The 19773-nt window shown below is 43.2% G+C and overlaps 1 long non-coding RNA gene across 2 annotated transcripts; it reads left to right on the plus strand.

Annotated features, from left to right (window-relative positions):
• Positions 1–407: 407 nt before the first annotated feature.
• On the plus strand, positions 408–14155 carry LOC125517748. 2 transcript variants are annotated; one of them, XR_007287787.1, is made up of 8 exons: positions 408–581; positions 666–778; positions 888–967; positions 6423–6536; positions 6642–6719; positions 12624–12723; positions 13516–13587; positions 13670–14155. It is a non-coding gene; the product is annotated as an uncharacterized LOC125517748 (long non-coding RNA). The 2 variants fall into 2 exon arrangements; XR_007287788.1 differs by having other exon boundaries at positions 672–778.
• The last annotated feature ends 5618 nt before the right edge of the window (positions 14156–19773 follow it).

A 19773-nucleotide genomic window follows, 5' to 3' on the forward strand; every position in this document is an offset into this window, starting at 1 on the left:
TTGTGACGTTTGATACACCCAAAGCATTCCTACGGTATCCGGGAGTTGCACAATCTCATGGTCTAAGGAAATGATACTTGACATTAGAAAAGCTTTAGCATACGAACTATATGATCTTGTGCTAGGCTTAGGATTGGGTCTTGTCCATCACATCATTCTCCTAATGATGTGATCCCGTTATCAACGACATCCAATGTCCATGGTCAGGAAACCGTGACCATCTATTGATCAACGAGCTAGTCAACTAGAGGCTTACTAGGGACATGGTGTTGTCTATGTATCCACACATGTATCTGAGTTTCCTATCAATACAATTATAGCATGGATAATAAACGATTATCATGAACAAGGAAATATAATAATAACCAATTTATTATTGCCTCTAGGGCATATTTCCAACAACGGCGCTGCGCTCGAGCCGGGCATGCTCGTCGGCGATGCCGGGGCCCTCCCTCCTCGTGGCGACGGCGGGGCGCTAGAGCTGGGCATGCTCGCCAGCGACGCCGCGGTTCGCTCGTGCTGATGCACTCGCCGCGGCAGGAAGTTCCCTCCCCCTCCACCCTGCTCGGGACGCCATGAAGGTCCGGTTCCGACTGTTCTTCTCCCCTCAATCGGGATGCTCTGCACTCTGACCCCATCTTGATTACCCTGTCCGTTTCGGTCAGGAGCAGGAGCAGTTGCTGCTGGAGACCTCCATCTTGATTAGGATCACCACGATGACCTCCGCGTGCTGTGCTTGGGACCCTCCCTATGCTTCTCGTCGCTCCTCCGGGTCCAGGTTAGTCTCTTCGACCCCGCCGCCTGCTGGTCCCCGTCAAATCGGTGCATATGTGTATACTTTCAGCTCGTATACTTTGACATATCCATGCTTTACTCTTGCTGTGCAGAAACTTCTTTTGTGCTGCAACTAATGGGGAAATACAAAAATACAAATAATGTCAATTACTTTGAGCCTTTGAGTTAGAAGGTATACCAATCTCTTTGCAGTGTGCTCTTAATATACTCTTCTCTTGGCCATGCTGAGATGTTTAAGTCTTTCCACTTATCAGTATTTAGTTCCATTTGAAGCGATGCATATTCGAATACATTTTCCAGTCCTTTGAGCTATTGAATGAATAAATGACAAAGTATTAGCATCACAACTGAACAAGCCCAGAAATCGTCTTATCAAAAGATGGTGTAGTGGGACTAATGACTAACCATAGCAGTGAGGTCTTTGCGGCTCATTCCTGGGCCCAGCGAGTCGAGCACCTGGATGCATCGCTGCCCTGTATTTATAACTGCTAGGTACCAATGGAAGTGTTCAATGTTAACTGGAAGGAATATCTGAAAATAGGGTTTTTGTTAGTCTAGGTCCCATATACAAACATTCGTCCTTGATTGAATTCATAGTAATATGTATGGAACTGAGACTCACCCCATTTTCTAAATAAGTTTTAGCTCTGTTTAATACCCACCTTGGCGCGTCATCCCGTATAGAGCTAAATTCCTTTATCATCTTAGAGATGCATGCATTTTCTAAGAACACACTTCCACCTGACCTCATCTGTAGATGCTCTTTAGCACTTATGCAATGTATGTATGCGTCTATGATCTGCAATATTAAGTGCACACCTTGGTTATAGGAGAGAATAAAAACTCATGTTAAAATAGCATTGTCTTGTCTATATATACTTACTTCGTCGCCAAGAAATTCTTCGGGGAGTAATAAACGTTCTAAGTGTCGCCTTTTGAGATGTGAGTCGTCGTTGCTCACTAAATTTCTTTTATCGTTCGGTTCAGACATGATATTTTCAATCACGGACCAATCATCGCCGGTGCAGACGTAATCTATCATGATGTAAGTAACAACATTTAGTAATAACAAAGAAAATAAATGTAGCAAAAGCAGGGCATAGAAATTAAATGTAGCAAAAATAGGCATAATATATCATGATGTAAGTAACAAAAGTTATTAATGATGACCACAAAAATAAATTTAGCAAAAGCAGGGCATAGAAGGATTTGTCCGTGCCTTCTGGAGCGACCACGTAGTCTTGTGCCTTCTTAGGTTTGTTATGCAGTCGGACAGGCTTCCCTGTCTGCACAGGCATTGCAGCTTGTGTACTATAATTTCTGCCCCTTCCCTGCCGGACGTTTGTTCTAATTCTTCGTCCTTAGGGGCATCCATTTGTTCACTTGTTTCGTTGTCGGTTAATTCCTGGGAGCAACATTACAAAGAATGATCCGTATGCAGGATTAATAAAGGATTAATAATATAATTAAGAATTAGAACTATATGGGACATATTTGGAGAAGATGCCTGTGTCACTTTGGAGACTTCGGAATCAGTGTCCTGCGTGCTCTTCTCTTTCTCCAGTTCATCTTTGTTGGCTATTCCATTTGATTCTGCCAACTTGCCCCCTATAGTTTCTGCCCCTTCGGTGCCGAATGTTTGTGCTAATTTGTCTTCATGAGCTGGCTGCATTTGTTTACTTGTTTTGTTTAAGGTTAATTCCTGAGAGCAACATTACAAAAAAATAATCCGTATGCACGATATAATTAGAATTATAACTATTTGGGACATAGTTGGAAAATAAAAGACGCCTCTGTCACCTCGGAATTAGTGGACTGTGTGCTTTTATTTTTCTCCACTCCATCTTTGTCGGCTATTCCAGTTGAATCTGCCAGCTTGTCCCCTATAGTTTCTGTCCCCTTGGTGCCAAATGTTTGTGCTAATTGCTCGTCCTGATTTGGCTGCATTTCTTCACTTGTTTTGTTGAAGGTTAATTCCTGAGAGCGAGGTGACAAAGAATAATACATATGCAGGAATTTATATAATTATAGTAAGAACTATTTGGGACATATAGTTGGAAAGGAATAGATGTCTTTGTCACCTCGGAATCAGTGGACTGCGTGCTCTTATTTTTCTCCACTTCATCTTTGTTGGCTATTCCATTTGATTCTCCCTCACTTAGTAACTGGAACACACAATAATACAATATTACCCAGTACTTACAAAAGAGAAGATATTATTCATGTGAGTAAAGAATTGTATGTATGATAATCTAGTACAAAATACATATTATTTCGTCCTGCCAGAATAAGAATAATAATGACATGTGAAAATAAAAAGCGCCTTTGTTGCATCGGGGTTTGTATGCTTGTCTTAGGGTAGCACCTGATCAATCTGCATATTTTCCGTATCATCCATGATTTCTTGATCTTGTGATGCCTTTGTTGACTCGTGGTTCATATCCTCGTCCTTGGCTCCCTTGTTGGTGTTTTCCTGAAAACCCAAGCATTTATTATTAGCACGTAGTTAACATTAGTCTCATTCTTATTTCTACATCACACCTAGATGCACATATCTGCATATGTTCTTAACATAGTGGTATGAGGACATTCTTTCCAATTAAATTTCAATATGTATTTGTTTGTTTTATTATCCAGTCAACTTTTTGAGAGTCACTTGGGTGACTATTCTCTCAAGTAATCAGGTGGATGCAGTAATAAGAATTTCCTTAGGCACACAGAGCATCTTGGTAATTTTGCGGGGGCAAACAAAGCATGTTGATTCACTTTGTTGGATCCCCTCTAGTGACCATATTGCCTTCTAGATGTGAAATCGTGAATATTGTGTAATCACAGAGAGATATCAATACCATGATGATGGCAGATTGATCCGCAGAGCTCACAAGGGATTGCGACGCAGACATGGAGGAAGATGGTAGTTCACCACGGAGAGATGTGTACGGCAGGCTGGAGAGACCTGCGGTGGAGGAGGCCGGCGCGGTGGAGGGGTGTGAGGATGCGGCTTGGGAGAGAGGATTGAGAGGTGGAAGAAAACCCTATGGTGCAAAACCTGTTGGTTCTTTGTGCTCCTGATCGAGAGATCGTTAGTTGTAGGCAATATGTAAGGCGGAAATCACGGGAAGGATTTCTATAGCGTGAGGAGGAAAGGAATCGTGGTCGTTATTCAGGGCCGACACCTTTCCTTTGATTTATCTCAGGCCCATTTTTTGCTTTTTTATACCCGACGCATATACAGAATTAATGTAATCATTTTTCGTAATACATTTTTTATACTGTAATATTGGGTTCGGCTCATCGGATCGTTTATTTGATTTTTTGTGTGCTTTCTCTTACGTTTTAATATACAGAAAAAAAATTTACCTTTCTTTGTACAGAAGTATAATTCATTGAGATTAAACGACGTACCCTCACAAACATAATACTAAACCATCAAGATGACCTTCGTACTTATGTTTTATTATTACTATTATTGCTGCTAACGTATACAAGAAATTTTTTCAATATTTCTTGCACGCTAGTAATATAGCCTGGTCTGGAAAAACTTCATACATAATTTCTTATATGAAAGAAACCATCATCCATATACCACAACTGGGTTAACTGAACTACCTTGGTGGTATTTGTTAGGGAACGTTGCAGAAAACAAAAAATTTCCTACGGTTTCACCAAGATCCATCTATAAGTTCATCTAGCAATGAGTGATCGGATTGCATCTACATACCTTTGTAGATCACGCGCGGAAGCGTTCAAAGAACGGGGATGAGGAAGTCGTACTCGACGTGATCCAAATCACCGGAGATCCTAGCGCCGAACGGACGGCACCTCCGCGTTCAACACACGTACGGTCAGCGTGACGTCTCCTCCTTCTTGATCCAGCAAGGGGGAAGGAGAGGTTGAGGAAGATGGCTCCAGCAGCAGCACGACGGTGTGGTGGTGGTGGAGCAGCAGTACTCCGGCAGGGCTTCGCCAAGCTCGTGACGGAGGAGGAGATGTGTTGGGGAGGGGAGGGGCTGCGCCTTTGATGTCCTTTGCAGCCCTCCCCTCACCCCTCTATTTATAGGGGAAGGAGGAAGGGGGCCGGCCCCCTCTAGATGAGATCTAGAGGGGGGGCGGCCAAGGGGAGGGGGGCTTGCCCCCCAAGCAAGGGGGCGCCCCCCTTAGGGTTTCCCCCAACCCTAGGCGCATGGGCCCTAGGGGGAGTGGCGCCCCAGCCCACTTTGGGCTGGATCCCTTCCTCATACAGCCCATAAGGCCCTCCGAGAGAGGTGGCCCCTCCCGGTGGACCCCCGAAACCCTTCCGGTGACCCCGGTACAATACCAATATGTCCCCGAACCTTTCCGGTGACCGTATGACAACTTTCCATATATAATTATTTACCTCCGAATTATCCCGGAACTCCTCATGACGTCCAGGATCTCATCCGGGACTCTGAACAACTTTCGGATTACTGCATACTCATATCTATACAACCCTAGCGTCACCGAACCTTAAGTGTGTAGACCCTACGGGTTCGGGAGACAAGCAGACATGACCGAGACGACTCTCTGGTCAATAACCAACAACGGGATCTGGATACCCATGTTGGCTCCCACATGCTCCTCGATGATCTCATCGGATGAACCACGATGTCGAGGACCTAATCAATCCCGTACTCAATTCCCTTTGTTAATCGGTACGTTACTTGCCCGAGACTCGATCGTCGGTATCCCAATACCTTGTTCAGTCTCGTTACCGGCAAGTCACTTTACTCGTTCCGTAATGCATGATCCCGTGATCAACCACTTGATCACATTGAGCTCATTATGATGATGCATTACCGAGTGGGCCCAGAGATACCTCTCCGTCATACGGAGTGACAAATCCCAGTCTCGATTCGTGCCAACCCAACAGACACTTTCGGAGATACCTGTAATGTACCTTTATAGTCACCCAGTTACGTTGTGACGTTTGGCACACCCAAGGCACTCCTACGGTATCCGGGAGTTGCACAATCTCATGGTCTAAGGAAATGATACTTGACATCCAGAAAAGCTACGGCAAACGAACTACACGATCTTTGTGCTATGCTTAGGTTTGGGTCTTGTCCATCACATCATTCTCCTAATGATGTGATCCCGTTATCAATGACATCCCCATGTCCATAGCCAGGAAACCATGACTATCTGTTCATCAACGAGCTAGTCAACTAGAGGCTCACTAGGGACACATTATGGTCTATGTATTCACACATGTATTATGATTTCCGGACAATACAATTATAGCATGAATAATAGACAATTATCATGAACAAGGAAATATAATAATCATTTTATTATTGCCTCTAGGGCATATTTCCAACAGTATTTGCAGGGCTGACCTGCATGAGTACTCATTGAGGAGCAAGAGTATCTCAGGCCCCACGCTTTCCTCGTTTATCTCAGGCCCAATGTTTTTTTTGTTTTTTTATACCCCACACATACAGAATTAAAGGAGTTATTTTCATAATACATTTGTATACAGAATTATTGGGTTCAGCTCATGGAACGTTTCATCGATACTTTTGTGTGCTTTCTCTTACCTTTTTTTATATACATAAAGTTTACCTCTCTGTATAGAAATATAATTCTTGTATCATTTGTCTTGCCAGCTAGTTAATGTACCCTCAGCGGCCGTGCTTGATAGGAGGGGCCAGGGAAGTGCTTTAAGTCGTTCCAAGAATGTGAGACAGTGTCAAGTCTGTAAGGCAAGTCAAGGGGATCCTGTTTGTAAAGATTGCTTTGCTTGGAACGTTCTTGTACCTATTCTGCTGTCTGTTTTTTCGACTCGGTGTTTAGTAATGTGTGGTTATCCTGATGTCAATTTGCAGCGGCAAGATCCTTCAGCGGTGCAGGAGATTAAGGGTTCCATAATCGATTCCGCGCTTATTGCTGTCCCCATTTTTCAGGTAAACACTGAAGAAAACCTAAAGCCATCTAATATTCTATTGTCTTTCTGAAAAAAGAAAGCATGTGAGCTCATGTACCACAGATTCGGGAACGACGTATGTTCATACAGTAGTAATAATACCTCTCAACTTCACTACATTCTGCAAATCTCGTAGACTCTTGCAGTTTTCATCACAAATATATGACATAGCTAACATAAGTTAAGTTACTCAACAGCCGGAGACATCTTCAAAAAAACTTTACATGAAAGAAACGAAAGGGGTTCAAAGACTGCAGGACACTTTGGTGTTCGAGAACATCTTCAACAGAACATAACGCTACATTATATTTAGATAGCACAGAATACAACATAGACCGTTCCCTAATATGGCTAATATGGCGCCTGGTTTATTGTATCACTCATCTCCACCGCAAAGTAAAGGAAGCTTCACACTCTGTCCCTAACAAGACCTGAAAATAAAAGGAAAGAAAAGTGTTAGGTCGAGAATTAGTTATATAGATACAAAAGCAAAGGTGCAAAGAATACACGAAAGATCGTACCTGCCTCACCCCTCTAAAACATCTCTGTAGACAATGTTTTTGGTGCTCTTCCCAGATTTATCAACCTCCTTGTTAGGCTTGGCTAAAATTCGTGTCTTCTTTCTTGACACACCCCTTGACAATGCAACATATAGCTGGCCATGTGAGAAAACAGGTTCGGGAAGGTAAATACCAACATTCGGGATGGTTTGACCCTGTGCCTTGTTAATGGTCATCGCAAAACTCAGGCGGATGGGGAATTGTTTTCTCTTAAGCTTGAAGGGAAGTGAGGTGTCCTCCGATGGCGACATAGGGATACTAGGTATGAACACCCTCTTTCCAGCATGCTGGCCACCAACAATCTCTGCATCGATTGCATTATCCTGGAAGGCTCTGATCATAAGTCGTGTTCCATTACACAAGCCATTATGAGGGTCGAGGTTCCGTAGCAAAATGACCGGGCAATTGATTTTTACTCTCAAGACATGGGGGGCAAGCCATTTGGTGTGATGGAGTTCAGAAAATCAATCGTGTAATTATTCTGGAAGTCATCCTCGATAGAGTCAAAGCTATGGTATACCTTTTCTTCTCCCGAAAACCTAGAGATCATCTTGTCATTCAGGTCATCCACATGCTCGTTTTTGGTCGAGAGAATTGCACGTTTGCTCATGTACTCCCTCGACCTAGCATTGGTGTGCAAGGATGGGAAGACATCTTCGATGAGCTTGTTAACAGGTTCTTCGTCCTCGGTATAAGCAATCACAATGTCTTCAGGGAGACGCACATAGTCGTCGCCAATTGTTTCTTCCATTCCATCGCCTATCCTAAGGAGGTATTCGGAGAACCAAGGGTCCGCTTGTGCTTGCATATTACGCGTGAGGCGTATCTTGCGGATCTTCTCCCACAAATAGGATCTCAAAAGTGTAGCATCCGTGATCTGTGCTCTTGTCCCTCGGGTCACAACGGGGAGGACCTGTCTAAAATCCCCACCAAAGACGACAACCTTTCCACCAAACGGTAGAGGACATTCCATTATATCCTGCAACGATATGTCAAGCGTCTCAACTGCTTGACGCTTTGTCATAGCAACTTCATCCCAAATTATCAAGGATGCCTGTTTAAGCAACTCTGCCGTACCACTCTGCTTTGTGAAACTACACATGCTGTTGTTAGTGAGCTTGATTGGAATTTTGAACCTGGAGTGTGCAGTCCGGCCTCCGAGCATTATGGACGCTGCAATACCTGACGTAGCAGTTGCGATCACTATTAGGCCCATCGAACGGACCCTCGCAAGCAATGCCTTGTACAAGTACGTCTTCCCAGTGCCTCCAGGACCATCAACAAAGAATATCTGGCTTTTTTGGTTCGTCACATGATCCATTATGTCATTGAAACCAGCCAGTTGCTCATTGTTCAGGCAGTTGAATAGATCTAGATGTTCTTGATCTGCTTTGACTTGCCTCTCCTCTGTTATCTCCCTATACTCGGCGTCTGAAGAACCATCTGTGTCAACCAAATCCGGAAGCCCATACATTTTAATATCCTTTCCCATGGATTGCATCAGATCCCTGATATCCCTAAGGACCATTTGCTCAAGTGCAGCCTCATTCGATTGAGTACGGCGGTAATCTTCAGACATCGATGCTAGGTGTTTGTCCCACAACTGACGGATTTCTGTTGCCTCACAGAATACCAATATAGTTGCAAACAACCGTCTAAGAGCAGAAGGCATCTGAAATGTTGCTGCCTCTGTCATGCAATCATCAAGTGTCCTGTCATGCTCAATGAGTCCTAAGTGCTCACACGCCTCTCTCAAGGAACTGCATGGATTGCCATTCACTGTTTTTAAATCATCAAATGAAGTGGCACCTCGGACATGGCTGAGCAGCACCCGCAAGTAGTACCTCTCTCCTTCAGCAGGGTGTGCATACACCAGTCTTCCAATCTGTGGTCTATTATTTTTTCTCGGTTGCCACTTCTTATTACCGGCAATCCACCTATAATGTTCTGGGATCTCTCTGTACATCCATTTCCTTGCCTCTGGATACTTCTGGTTCATCTCAAAGTACTCGGTAAGCATGGATTTGGATGAAGATGGCCGAGCGACAACATCTTCCAGATTTTCATAAGCCCTAAATGCAACTCTGTGCATGTTTGGTAGATGAAGTTGGAGCTGCAACACAGATGGACTGACACCAAATATTTTAAAGCCAAATATCCTGTAAATAGCTTCCGGAGGAGATATATAGCGTGCATCCCTATACTGTCGGATTTCATTGATGATTCCCCCATCATTGATAATATCTTGCTCAAATGTAAATGATGCCTTATCATGCCCTTTGTAGATGTATTTGAACAAGTACTTGACTGCCTTGATGCTCGAGCATGCTTCGACATTAATGTGACAGTTGTATGTCATTAGCAGGAATGGGTTGTAAGGGACCACCCATCTGTTGTCCAAATCTGCTCCTCTGATCCTAACTCGAACCCCATCGTCCCTCCTTCTATAGATCGGATATGAATCTTTCCCTTGTAATGTGGCATCACAGAAATCTCGTGGGTAATGAAACCGACATTGTCCATCTATCATGCAAGGACAACTCTTCTTCAGCGCACCACATGGTCCGTGCAACATGTGTTTGACTACCAGATCATGGAGAACAAGATATTTCTTCTTGTCGGGTATCTCTGCAGATATCACCCGATCATAGTCATCTGGGGTCCTTAACTTGCTTTTGGCTTTCATGATTAAAAGTATATGCTCATGAGGGAGACCTCGTTTCTGAAACTCGGTGACATGTACATAAGCCGCAACTTCTCCGAAATGCTTACCTTTAATTAGTAGGTCCATCATACTTCGCTGTTTAGCTCTGTATACTCTTGCCACAAGGTCTGGACGATCTTGCGGTAGTTGTCCAGGCAACATTTCCTTAGTTATCTCCTCCTAGTAGGGATTGCATGTCATGGTGATAAAATAATCCGGTTTACCCCATCGTTGTACTATTGCCATCGCATCCAGAAACCTGCGCTGCATGTCACGGTCACCACCAGGAAATGTACGTGGAAGCACTATTCTCTTGCCAATCCGATCACCACGTGACTCGCCGGCATAGACGGTGTCAACAAGACCCTATAATGAATCAATATTTGACGGTAAGTAGTGTACAAGGTTGAAGCAATGAGTGCATCATATATAATGTGATTTATTGGTATTAACAGAAGCATGTTACCTGGTATAGGTCAGCACGTATAACCTTTTGATTTTCTGGCCATGAGTACCAGTCAAGCCTCATTGTCTCAATCTTGATGTACATGTCAACAGCCCACTGTTGGAAAAGGCGCCCCCCGAATAAGATGATGTTAAAAAGCTTTTTTCGGACCTGTAGCTTGAAGCAATAGTACTCCCTCGCGCTAACAAATTTCCTGGATTTTATGGCATTAATCTCATTGTCTCCAAACTCCTCTAGGTTATCATCGTTGTCATCTAAAAATTGATTAACAAAAAAAGTTGGTATGATAGATAGAATCATAAGAATATAAAAAACAGCAAGTACATGCAATACCTGCAGGTAAATCAGTGGCCTGGTCTTCAAGCTGTGTGGTATGACCAACTTGTTCTCCCATCATGTTGTTGTCTGTAAGATGGACGACTGTCTAAGTTTTAATTTGACCAATATGTATATAAATCTGCTATGAACATCATACCTGAACGAAAATCAGTAGCTTGGGTCCTTTGTGGTGCATAATCATGCACTGAACCTTGGGTTGTGGCATCGGGGAGCCCAATATATGGCATCCAACGATTCCAACCGATCTCCCCACGTGGGAAGAATAGTGGATATGACAATGGGTCGTAGCAGCCATAGTATGCTCTAATATACACGGGACGATCTCCTTTGCCGTACACGACAACACTCCTATCAAAGGTATTTTGAGGGTCACTTCCTTCAACCCATATTGCTGCTACCTGCGAAGTAGTTGGTGTATTGTACCTTCGCTGATCAAGGTTGATATCTGTGTTCAGTGAGATCCTATATTCATCCAGATTCGGAACAACACCAATGCTTCTAAAAGCTTGAGCATAAGGGTTATGTTGTAGTATTGTCAGAATCTTCTGTATGAGATCTAGCCTAAGATCTGGAGACCTCTTAACCCTGTGGATCAAGTTTTCATCCGTATCGTAAATATATAGCTGCAGATGCCGAGGGCCATATTCACCGGACATCAGATCATCAAGAGCGTGGTACAACTGGCCACACGCACGAAATGTGTAGACGCCGGTTCGTGCGGCAGTGCTGACTTGACGATCAAGAGTGACACCAAGAGTTGTGAATGAGAAGTGAGAGTTGAAATAACGTATATTCTCTCTGAAATATTTAGCATCCTCATCAGATTGACTTGTAAACAACCGTTTCAACTCGTCAGAAACTTCTGGAGTAAACACACCCACTTTGCCCTTTCTGCAACAAAATGCAGGCCCCTCGTATTGAAACCGCAATGCTCCACAGTGGCAGCAGTCGCTAACTTTTCTAAGGACATGGTGCTTTTTGGGCAGGTTCATGTATAGTCTGTCATGAGTGTCATTACTGCGAGTTCCATCATCATGATTCCGATCCACAAGGTAGGATTGGAAAGCAACATCTGGAAAAGTGTAGACATTTGCATTAAATTAATTTACAAAACAAACCATTTTGTTGTATTATATAGTCTATTGGTACATCATGATAGCAACAATAGACCTGGTTGGGCGAACATCCTAGCTTCCTCATTAGGGTCATCATCTCCAAGGTTGTCGCCTGCCAAGCAGTCTAGCTGCCAACACATTCGACAATGCAAAAGGTGTTTCAAATAATTCTTAGGACATGAAACAAAGGTAACCGGGGGAGAGGAGACTTAAAATGATAATTATGCGTACCATCAATATTAATCGTGTGGGCATCAAGCTCTAGTATTCCATATGGATCTTCGCCGTGGTTGTCGCCTGATAATAACATTTTATATGGGAAAATGAGTAAGAATCAGAGATGAATTGAAGTTATGAACTAGGTGTTAGTAAAAATATACCATGAGGAATCTGAGTGGCACGACGAGCATCAGGGATCGTTTCCATTCTTGGACTATTGTAAGTTGACTGGATCGGTACAGGTTGTTTGCTTCCATAAATAGACTTTGTACCTGAATGAACAAAAGAGGGCCCAAATTATTGTAGCAACAATAGACCTGAATGAACAAAAGACAACCCCCAACTCAGTACAATCACTCAAAAGAGGGCCCATTTTGTTGTTTTATATATTGTATTGGTACATCATGACATTATTGTAGCTGAATGAAATATTATATTTGTAGCATAAATATTTTAATGAACTAACCTTTGTTTTGTAAAGACTCATCTGGGTTATGTAGGTTCACGATTGTACTGAGTTGGGGGTTCTCCTCCCCTGACAGCTGGGTGAATGGCAATTGTCGTGAATGTCGCTGCATCTGGTACGCATCATTTCTGTGCAACCAATCGGTCTCATTGTCGTCATAAATATTCTCGTCTGAAGTTGAATTTGGTCTAGGCTCTTGTACACATGTTATCGTCTGAAGTTGTGTGACTGCCGTTTGTCCGGTAACTCGCACCTGTGAGACAATGTTACTGCCATCGGCGACGGCATCAATATGCTTATTATGCTCGCTGGATATGGGTTGTCCCTTTAATAGTTCATCTGTATTGTGTGCATACTGCTCCCTTTCCCCCGTATCTCCAGCCCATTATGGTCTGAATAGACAAAGAGTAGATCATTATATGGCAATACCATTGGGCTATACATCACCAAAGTCGACATTCATTACCTTGTGATACAGCCGACTGTGTGTGTGTTTTGTTTTCCAGTCCATTGACGTCTGTTGCGATATTTTTTTTTGTTTGTAGGCTTCACGACGTCTCTTATTTATCTCATCCCTATTTTGTGCATACCGCTCTCTTTCCCTCTGCCTTTTTATCTCTTTACGATCTGCAAGTCATGACACCGTTCAACAGCTGAGCAAAATAAATAAGAAATCGAGTGATTGGGTTAAGTACCCAAGGAGTGGGTGTTGGTTATATCCTGGAACGGTGTGCGCGCCCCGCTGGGAGTGGTAGGGACCATACGAAGTTCTTGAACCCTGTGAATGGCAAATTGTTATAATACAATTATAATTGAAGTGGCATCTGACTGAGGACTTTCAGATCTAAAAGTAGTGATTTGTTCTGGAAGTTGTGACTAATTTTCTTATGAAATTCATCTTCAGCAGTTACATGGATGAGTTTTCATAGGTGCCTCATTATTCGTCTGCAATTTACAGAGAGTCTAACAAATCTGGGATGTAAGAATGGTTCTTCACTGCTTTCATGTGTTGGTTAAATTACAGACTGGCCGCCGCTGATGTGTTTTAGTATATATCGCAGGATGGAAACAAGAGGGAATGAGGGCGCACCTGCGTTGCAGAGGAGTTCGTGGACGGTGACGGCGTGGTAAGAGCTCAACGGCGATAAGGCAGGACAACCTGGGCGGCGGCGTCTTAAAGCGTCACCAAGCCTGGACGGTGGCGGCATGTAAAAGCTTCACGAAGTCCAGAAGAGCGTAGACCTGTGATGGCGAAGTAGTCGTCGTCGCCGGGTGCCTCGCCGGCTGCGTAGGGCGTACTCCTCGTCGCGTCCGTCGCCGGGTGCCTCGGCGGCTGCGTACGGCGTAGGTCAATCTGGATGCCTGGAGGGCCGGCTCTGTTTTTTTTTGTTTCTATGCAGTTGAACAACCCATTCGGAGATTATGTGATGTTTTCCTTTGTAAGCATATTAATATTTTCTAGGTGGACTTTTTTTTTTTGGCCGAACGTGGGAGGGCAGTTTTCGTCTGCCCCTTGTTGGCTCTTTTAACAGTAGTGGAGATGAACATGCGCGTGTGTCGGTGTGTGTGTGAACTCTGCTAACTGAACTACCACAGCCCAACTTTACCACGTTCTACAATCTGCACAATGTACTCGTCAGACTAACCTGGTTGTCGACGCAAATAAGCAATATCGAGAGCCACCGTAGGATAGATATCTGACGGTTTCAACAAAGAGGGCACGACACCCACGGGCAGTAAAGGCTAGTTTGGATGGTGTCCACAACGTCATGCCTGGAAAAGATAGGTGCCTAGACTGAGCCTGAGAAGATGGTCTTTATTGCCTGGTCAGGCTAGCGTGTGCTGTATATGTGTTTGGTTCGTGACCTGCCTGGCGGCTACTATAATCTGGCCCTGTCATTTTTTATTTGAATATAAGAAACCGCCCATATACAAGTGCTAGTACTTCCTCCATTTTAAAATATAGTGCGTCCGCGTTTCCCGAAGTCCAACTTTGACCATAAATTTAACCAACGAGACCAACTGCGGCGGGAGAAAAAATTATATAATAAAAAACTTCTTTCGAATATGAATTCACTGATATAATTTTTGCTCCCGCCGCAATCGATCTTGGTAGTTAAATTTATGGTCAAAGTTAAAACACGTGAATAGAGAAAACACTACATTATGAAATGGAGGAAGTAGTTGATTAGTACTCCCTAGGCAGATGTTACGGCCACCAGGCGTCCAACTTCCTAGGCCTGGCCAGGCTAAGCACATGTTATGGGTCAGGATAAACACATGACAAGACTTCTCAGGCCAGGCTAGTACAGACATGTCCAGGTTGTCAACCAAACAAACCCCAGGCAGCATCCAGGCACGTGTCAGGCCAGGCCATACGCTGTGAGGAAGAAATCCAAACACACCCTAAATCCTGACATGTTTTCTTCTCCACCGAGGCTGAAAGAATAGGACTACTCGACCGCGGGAGCAACCTCCCGTCCTAGAGTCGTGAATCGAGATGCAGGCGAAGGATGTTCACTATTTTCGTACTAGTGATCACTATAAAAACGAAGGTCTTCTTTAATTCATAGGATAGAAAAATTATAAGAATAGAAAAATTATAGGCCCCACGAGCAGGGCACCGGAGTGCAATTGTGCCGTCTGGACAGTTTTGTGAAGGTGCCTTGCTCCTCCAAAGATACGGATCTTCGGTTGACGTCTTGCAACAAATGCTTTGGCTACTATGACAAATAAACTGAGTCAACATATTGGAACTTCTGACATTTGTGCTTTATGTGGTATTGAACGGGAGGATACCTTCCATGCTATGTGCAGGTGTCCGATGGCTACGGCCCTCTGGACAGCTATGCGAGAATCATGGCCTATTCCAGATCTCAGAAGCATCAAGAACACGGGCGACGAATGGTTGTTGCACCTACTGGATAGGTGTACCGAGACGAGAGGCTGGTCATTCTCATGACGTTCTGGCGTGTGTGGCACTGTCGGAATGAAGTCACGCACCAAAAACCAGCGCCTTCAGTTGAAAGTTCCAGGCGTTTTCTTGATAGCTATATCAATTCTCTCATATGCATTAAGCAGATCTCGGTGACACTGTGAAGGGGAAAATGGTGGTCAACATTGGCAACCAGAGCCCCCAGCTGAAGCATGTTACCCAACCTGTAAGTACTACAACCACTGATCGTTGGCAGAAACCACCAGTAGGATGGGTGAAGCTGGACATAGATGGGTCGTATATTCATGGTGAGAACACTGGTGGTGCTGGAATGGTACTGCGTGATGATACCGGTAGGATTATCTTTGCTTCTTGTCGCTTTCTGTTGTCGTGTACATCACCTTTGGAGGCGGAAGTCGCTGCATATAGGGAGGGGATTTCTTTGGCGTTGGAACGGACGGACAAGCCCCTGATAGTGGAGTCCGATTGCTTGCTGGCCATCCAATTTATTTAGGAAACAAGCACTAATCGCTTGCCGGTGGCAACGCTAGTCAAAGAGACAAAGGACCTCTTGCATGAAGGTCGTGAGTTTTGCTTAGTACATGTAAAGCGTAGTTTGAATGCTGCTGCTCACTTGATGGCTCAGCTAGGTCGCACGCCGCGGCGTACTGCTACCTGGCTAGGCTCAGGACCAGTTGATTTTGTGTATATCTCTGTCAAAACAAGTGTAAGACTGCTGCTTAATTAATATATACACTTGTTGACCTGAAAAAAAGAAAAATTATAGGAAGTGAGATAACATGCATGTCAATTCCTACAGAGAAAGAGATGACATTTGATGCATACAATAGGATTTTCTCCATTGAATCTAGGCCAATGTTTTTTTCCTCCAAAATATGAAGGATTGACTCTTATCCCATCTAGAAATAGGAATCCATTTTTTACAAACCAAAATGCTTCAAAGAAATTTTTCCTTTTTAAATCCCATCATATAGAATTTCTACAAAAATTCTACAAACCAAAGAAAGCCGAAAGTGCTCTGCACACGACGGTCCACATACTATCGATGGCTACTTTGAACGGCAGTGATTAGCCAAATGATTGCAATTTAACGATTCGACCCATCGTGCTGAAATCGGGCAAAAGATTGCCGTGCGTATTAGTAGTGTTCTTACTACGAAAAACACGGTTATTAAAGCATTCATAGCAGATTTCTGTAGTACTCCATAGTATTCCCTTCGTTTTAAATTACTCGTTGCAGAAGTAGATGTATTTAAAACTAAAATACATCTAGATACATTCATACCTGCGACAAGTAATTCAGAACGGAGGGAGTACATTTCTGTGCGCGTGGACAGATACGCAGTCCGCTGCGTCCTCACACGTCGGTGTGGACTGTGGAACGTGCACCATGAGCATGTGCAACAGTAGACACGCTTGCATCTAGATGGGCCGGATACGGGTCGTCAATCCTCATCGACGGCCCGGCCGGACATGTGGATCGTCCCGCTCTCGCTCTCGCTCTCTGCCGGTGAAAGTACGTCGTTGGAGTAAACTGCGTGGATCAAGCGGAAGGGTCGCGCGCTAATCCCGACAATTTTTTTTGGAGATACGTATGCGGGATCATCTGCCAGCCAGGTATACAGACGCAAGCGAATCTCACGAGATCACGTGTAGCAATATTTAAAAAGCCCACGCCACCCACGCGCTCAACCATCCGCCACTTAGGCCTCCTTTGATTTGAAGGATTTTTCATAGAAAAAACGCAGGAATTCTCATTCCATAGGATTTGCTACTGTAGCGATGTTTGATTTGCAAGAACCAGTATGGAGGAATACTGTTGCAATCCAGAGAAATACTGTTGGTTTCATGTGATTTCGCATGAAGTGAAACATTGAGTCAGACCTTTTTTTTACACAAAGATCGAGGCAAGAGGAACAAAGTTGCATACCAGCGCATGGTTTCTCTACTAAATAATGCATTCCTTTGATTTCAGTTCCTGCATTTCAAACGTTCCATTTGTTTCATATTCCTATACTTTTCACTGTTTTTCAATTCTCTGTTTTACAACTGCAACCCTATAAATTTTCTGTATTCTTTCTATTTCAGTGTTTTTGCAATCCTGTGAATCAAAGAGGCCCTTAGAAACCAATATTTCCTTCGCACGACGTATTTGGCAAGCCGGCTTAAGGAAACCCATGGTACGTCTTCTTCTGTTAATATAAGAAGTACAATTTTAATCATCGATCAGAGCAACCCTGATGTGGCGGCGGCCTGAATTTTTGATGAGAGTGGGGATAACTTTTGATTTGGTGGTTTTTGACCTTGACGTTCCGGTTATACTGTACCCGACAATACACCTCGACAATCGCTAAACCAATTTTTGATGGTTATTGACATTGCCGTAGGCACAATCAACCTGAACAACGAGGTTCGAGTTCTTGCAAGCAACCAAAGAACCGGTAAGAACAAAGGTGAATTGCAATCTAAAATTGCGGATAATAAATCAACCACACGAAATAGATGAACAAGTTAAGGTTCCACTATGGATCTGACAAGACGATAGTTCTAATCGTCTCGTAGATAAATTATACTACCGTCTTGTCAGATAGAACTACCGTAGTCTCATGGAGTAGCAATGACTAGACAATATAAGGGCATGTATAATGGTTGATAAAATAATCTTATCTTAAGTTTTGCATGTAATCTAGAGATGATAAAAAAAGAGTCTACAATGGGTCATCTCTTAGCCTTATCTTCAATAACTAGCGATTCATAAAAACATGGTGAGATATATTGAACTAAGAGATCATCTTTTGTTTTCTTTTAAATAAGAAAAGACAAGCCTTTTTTATGAGTTTTTCCTCCTCCATCTCATCGTTTATCCTACGTGGCACTCCTAGTACATGCCTAATAAAACTCAGGTCCAAAATCTAATTTAGAGTAGTAGTTGTTTATTAAAGGACTGTTTGTTAAAAGTAGACGTGAGTAGAGACAAACATGCGGCCAATACGGACACGGATGGCTTCAGGCGTACTCCGTGGGCCTGCACAGGCCGCTAAGTATTCTAAGGCTGGTTGTAATGGGGAGTATCATATAGTAGTATCATGCATATGATACTAGTGTATAATACTACCTCCCTAATGCATAATATCATATATTAGTATCATGTAGTACTTTTTTATTACCATGCATGACACAAAGTAGCATAGCATTTATTATGATACGGTATCATAATATGATACTCCATCATCTCTTTCTTCATTTAATGCTATGACACCTCATCAAAATTGCCTAGTTGATATGCATGATACTAGCTATGATACTACCATTACGACCAGCCTAATGCCTAATCAAGTCCTTTGGTCATGGCCCTTGTACACGTGACCGCATGCAACCATGCATGATGGATGGTTCGATGTGGATGCATGCAGGTGACATGGTTGATGGATTCGGTGGACATGCATGCAATGTTGCTCCATCTGATTTGAGTGCACGGTTGATTTCATCTCTAATATCTCTTTCATTTCTGAGTACAAGTAAATTAGAACATAAGTGTAGCCAGTGGCGGAGCTTGCAGCCCAAACATGGGCGGGCCAACAAGAAGAACATAGCTGATGGGCTGCTGTTTTAAGGCCCAAGATTAGATGTATACTGTATAAAACTTCATGGGCTGGGCGGGCAATGGCCCATTCAGCCTTGCTGAAGCTCCGCCAGTGAGTGTAGCATCGTATTTTTGTCAGTCAAATCATATGTACTTTCTCTGTAAAGAAATGTAAGAGTATTTAGATTACTACTCCCTCCTTTTCGGTTTATAAGGCTCAATTCAAAAATCTCACCAACCAAGATAGATGATGAGTGATGGAATATTTTTTATAGTTTGCAAAAGCACCCAATTAATGCTCTTGTTTTCCTTAAAAAATTATGTTTACGAATGCATTAATTGTAATGCATGCATGCATTTTATGCATTGGTCAGTTTTCTCTTAATACTTGCATGCAATGATTTAATGCACCTTAAAGTCTGAACATGTGATGAGAAACAACCAAATTGAGCCTTATAAAATGTAAATAAAATGTAAAAACTAAAATTTTGAGATAAGCCCTATAAACTGGAAATGAGGGAGTATAAAATAGTAATAATGTAAATGCTCCTTGTAACGCGCAGGTGAAACAACTGATGAAGGGGGTGTTTGTTTCCAGGGACTTTTTTGTGCAGGGACTAGAAAAA

This window comes from Triticum urartu, chromosome 1 (assembly GCF_003073215.2).
Source record: "Triticum urartu cultivar G1812 chromosome 1, Tu2.1, whole genome shotgun sequence".
In the NCBI taxonomy this organism is placed as follows: Eukaryota; Viridiplantae; Streptophyta; class Magnoliopsida; order Poales; family Poaceae; genus Triticum; species Triticum urartu.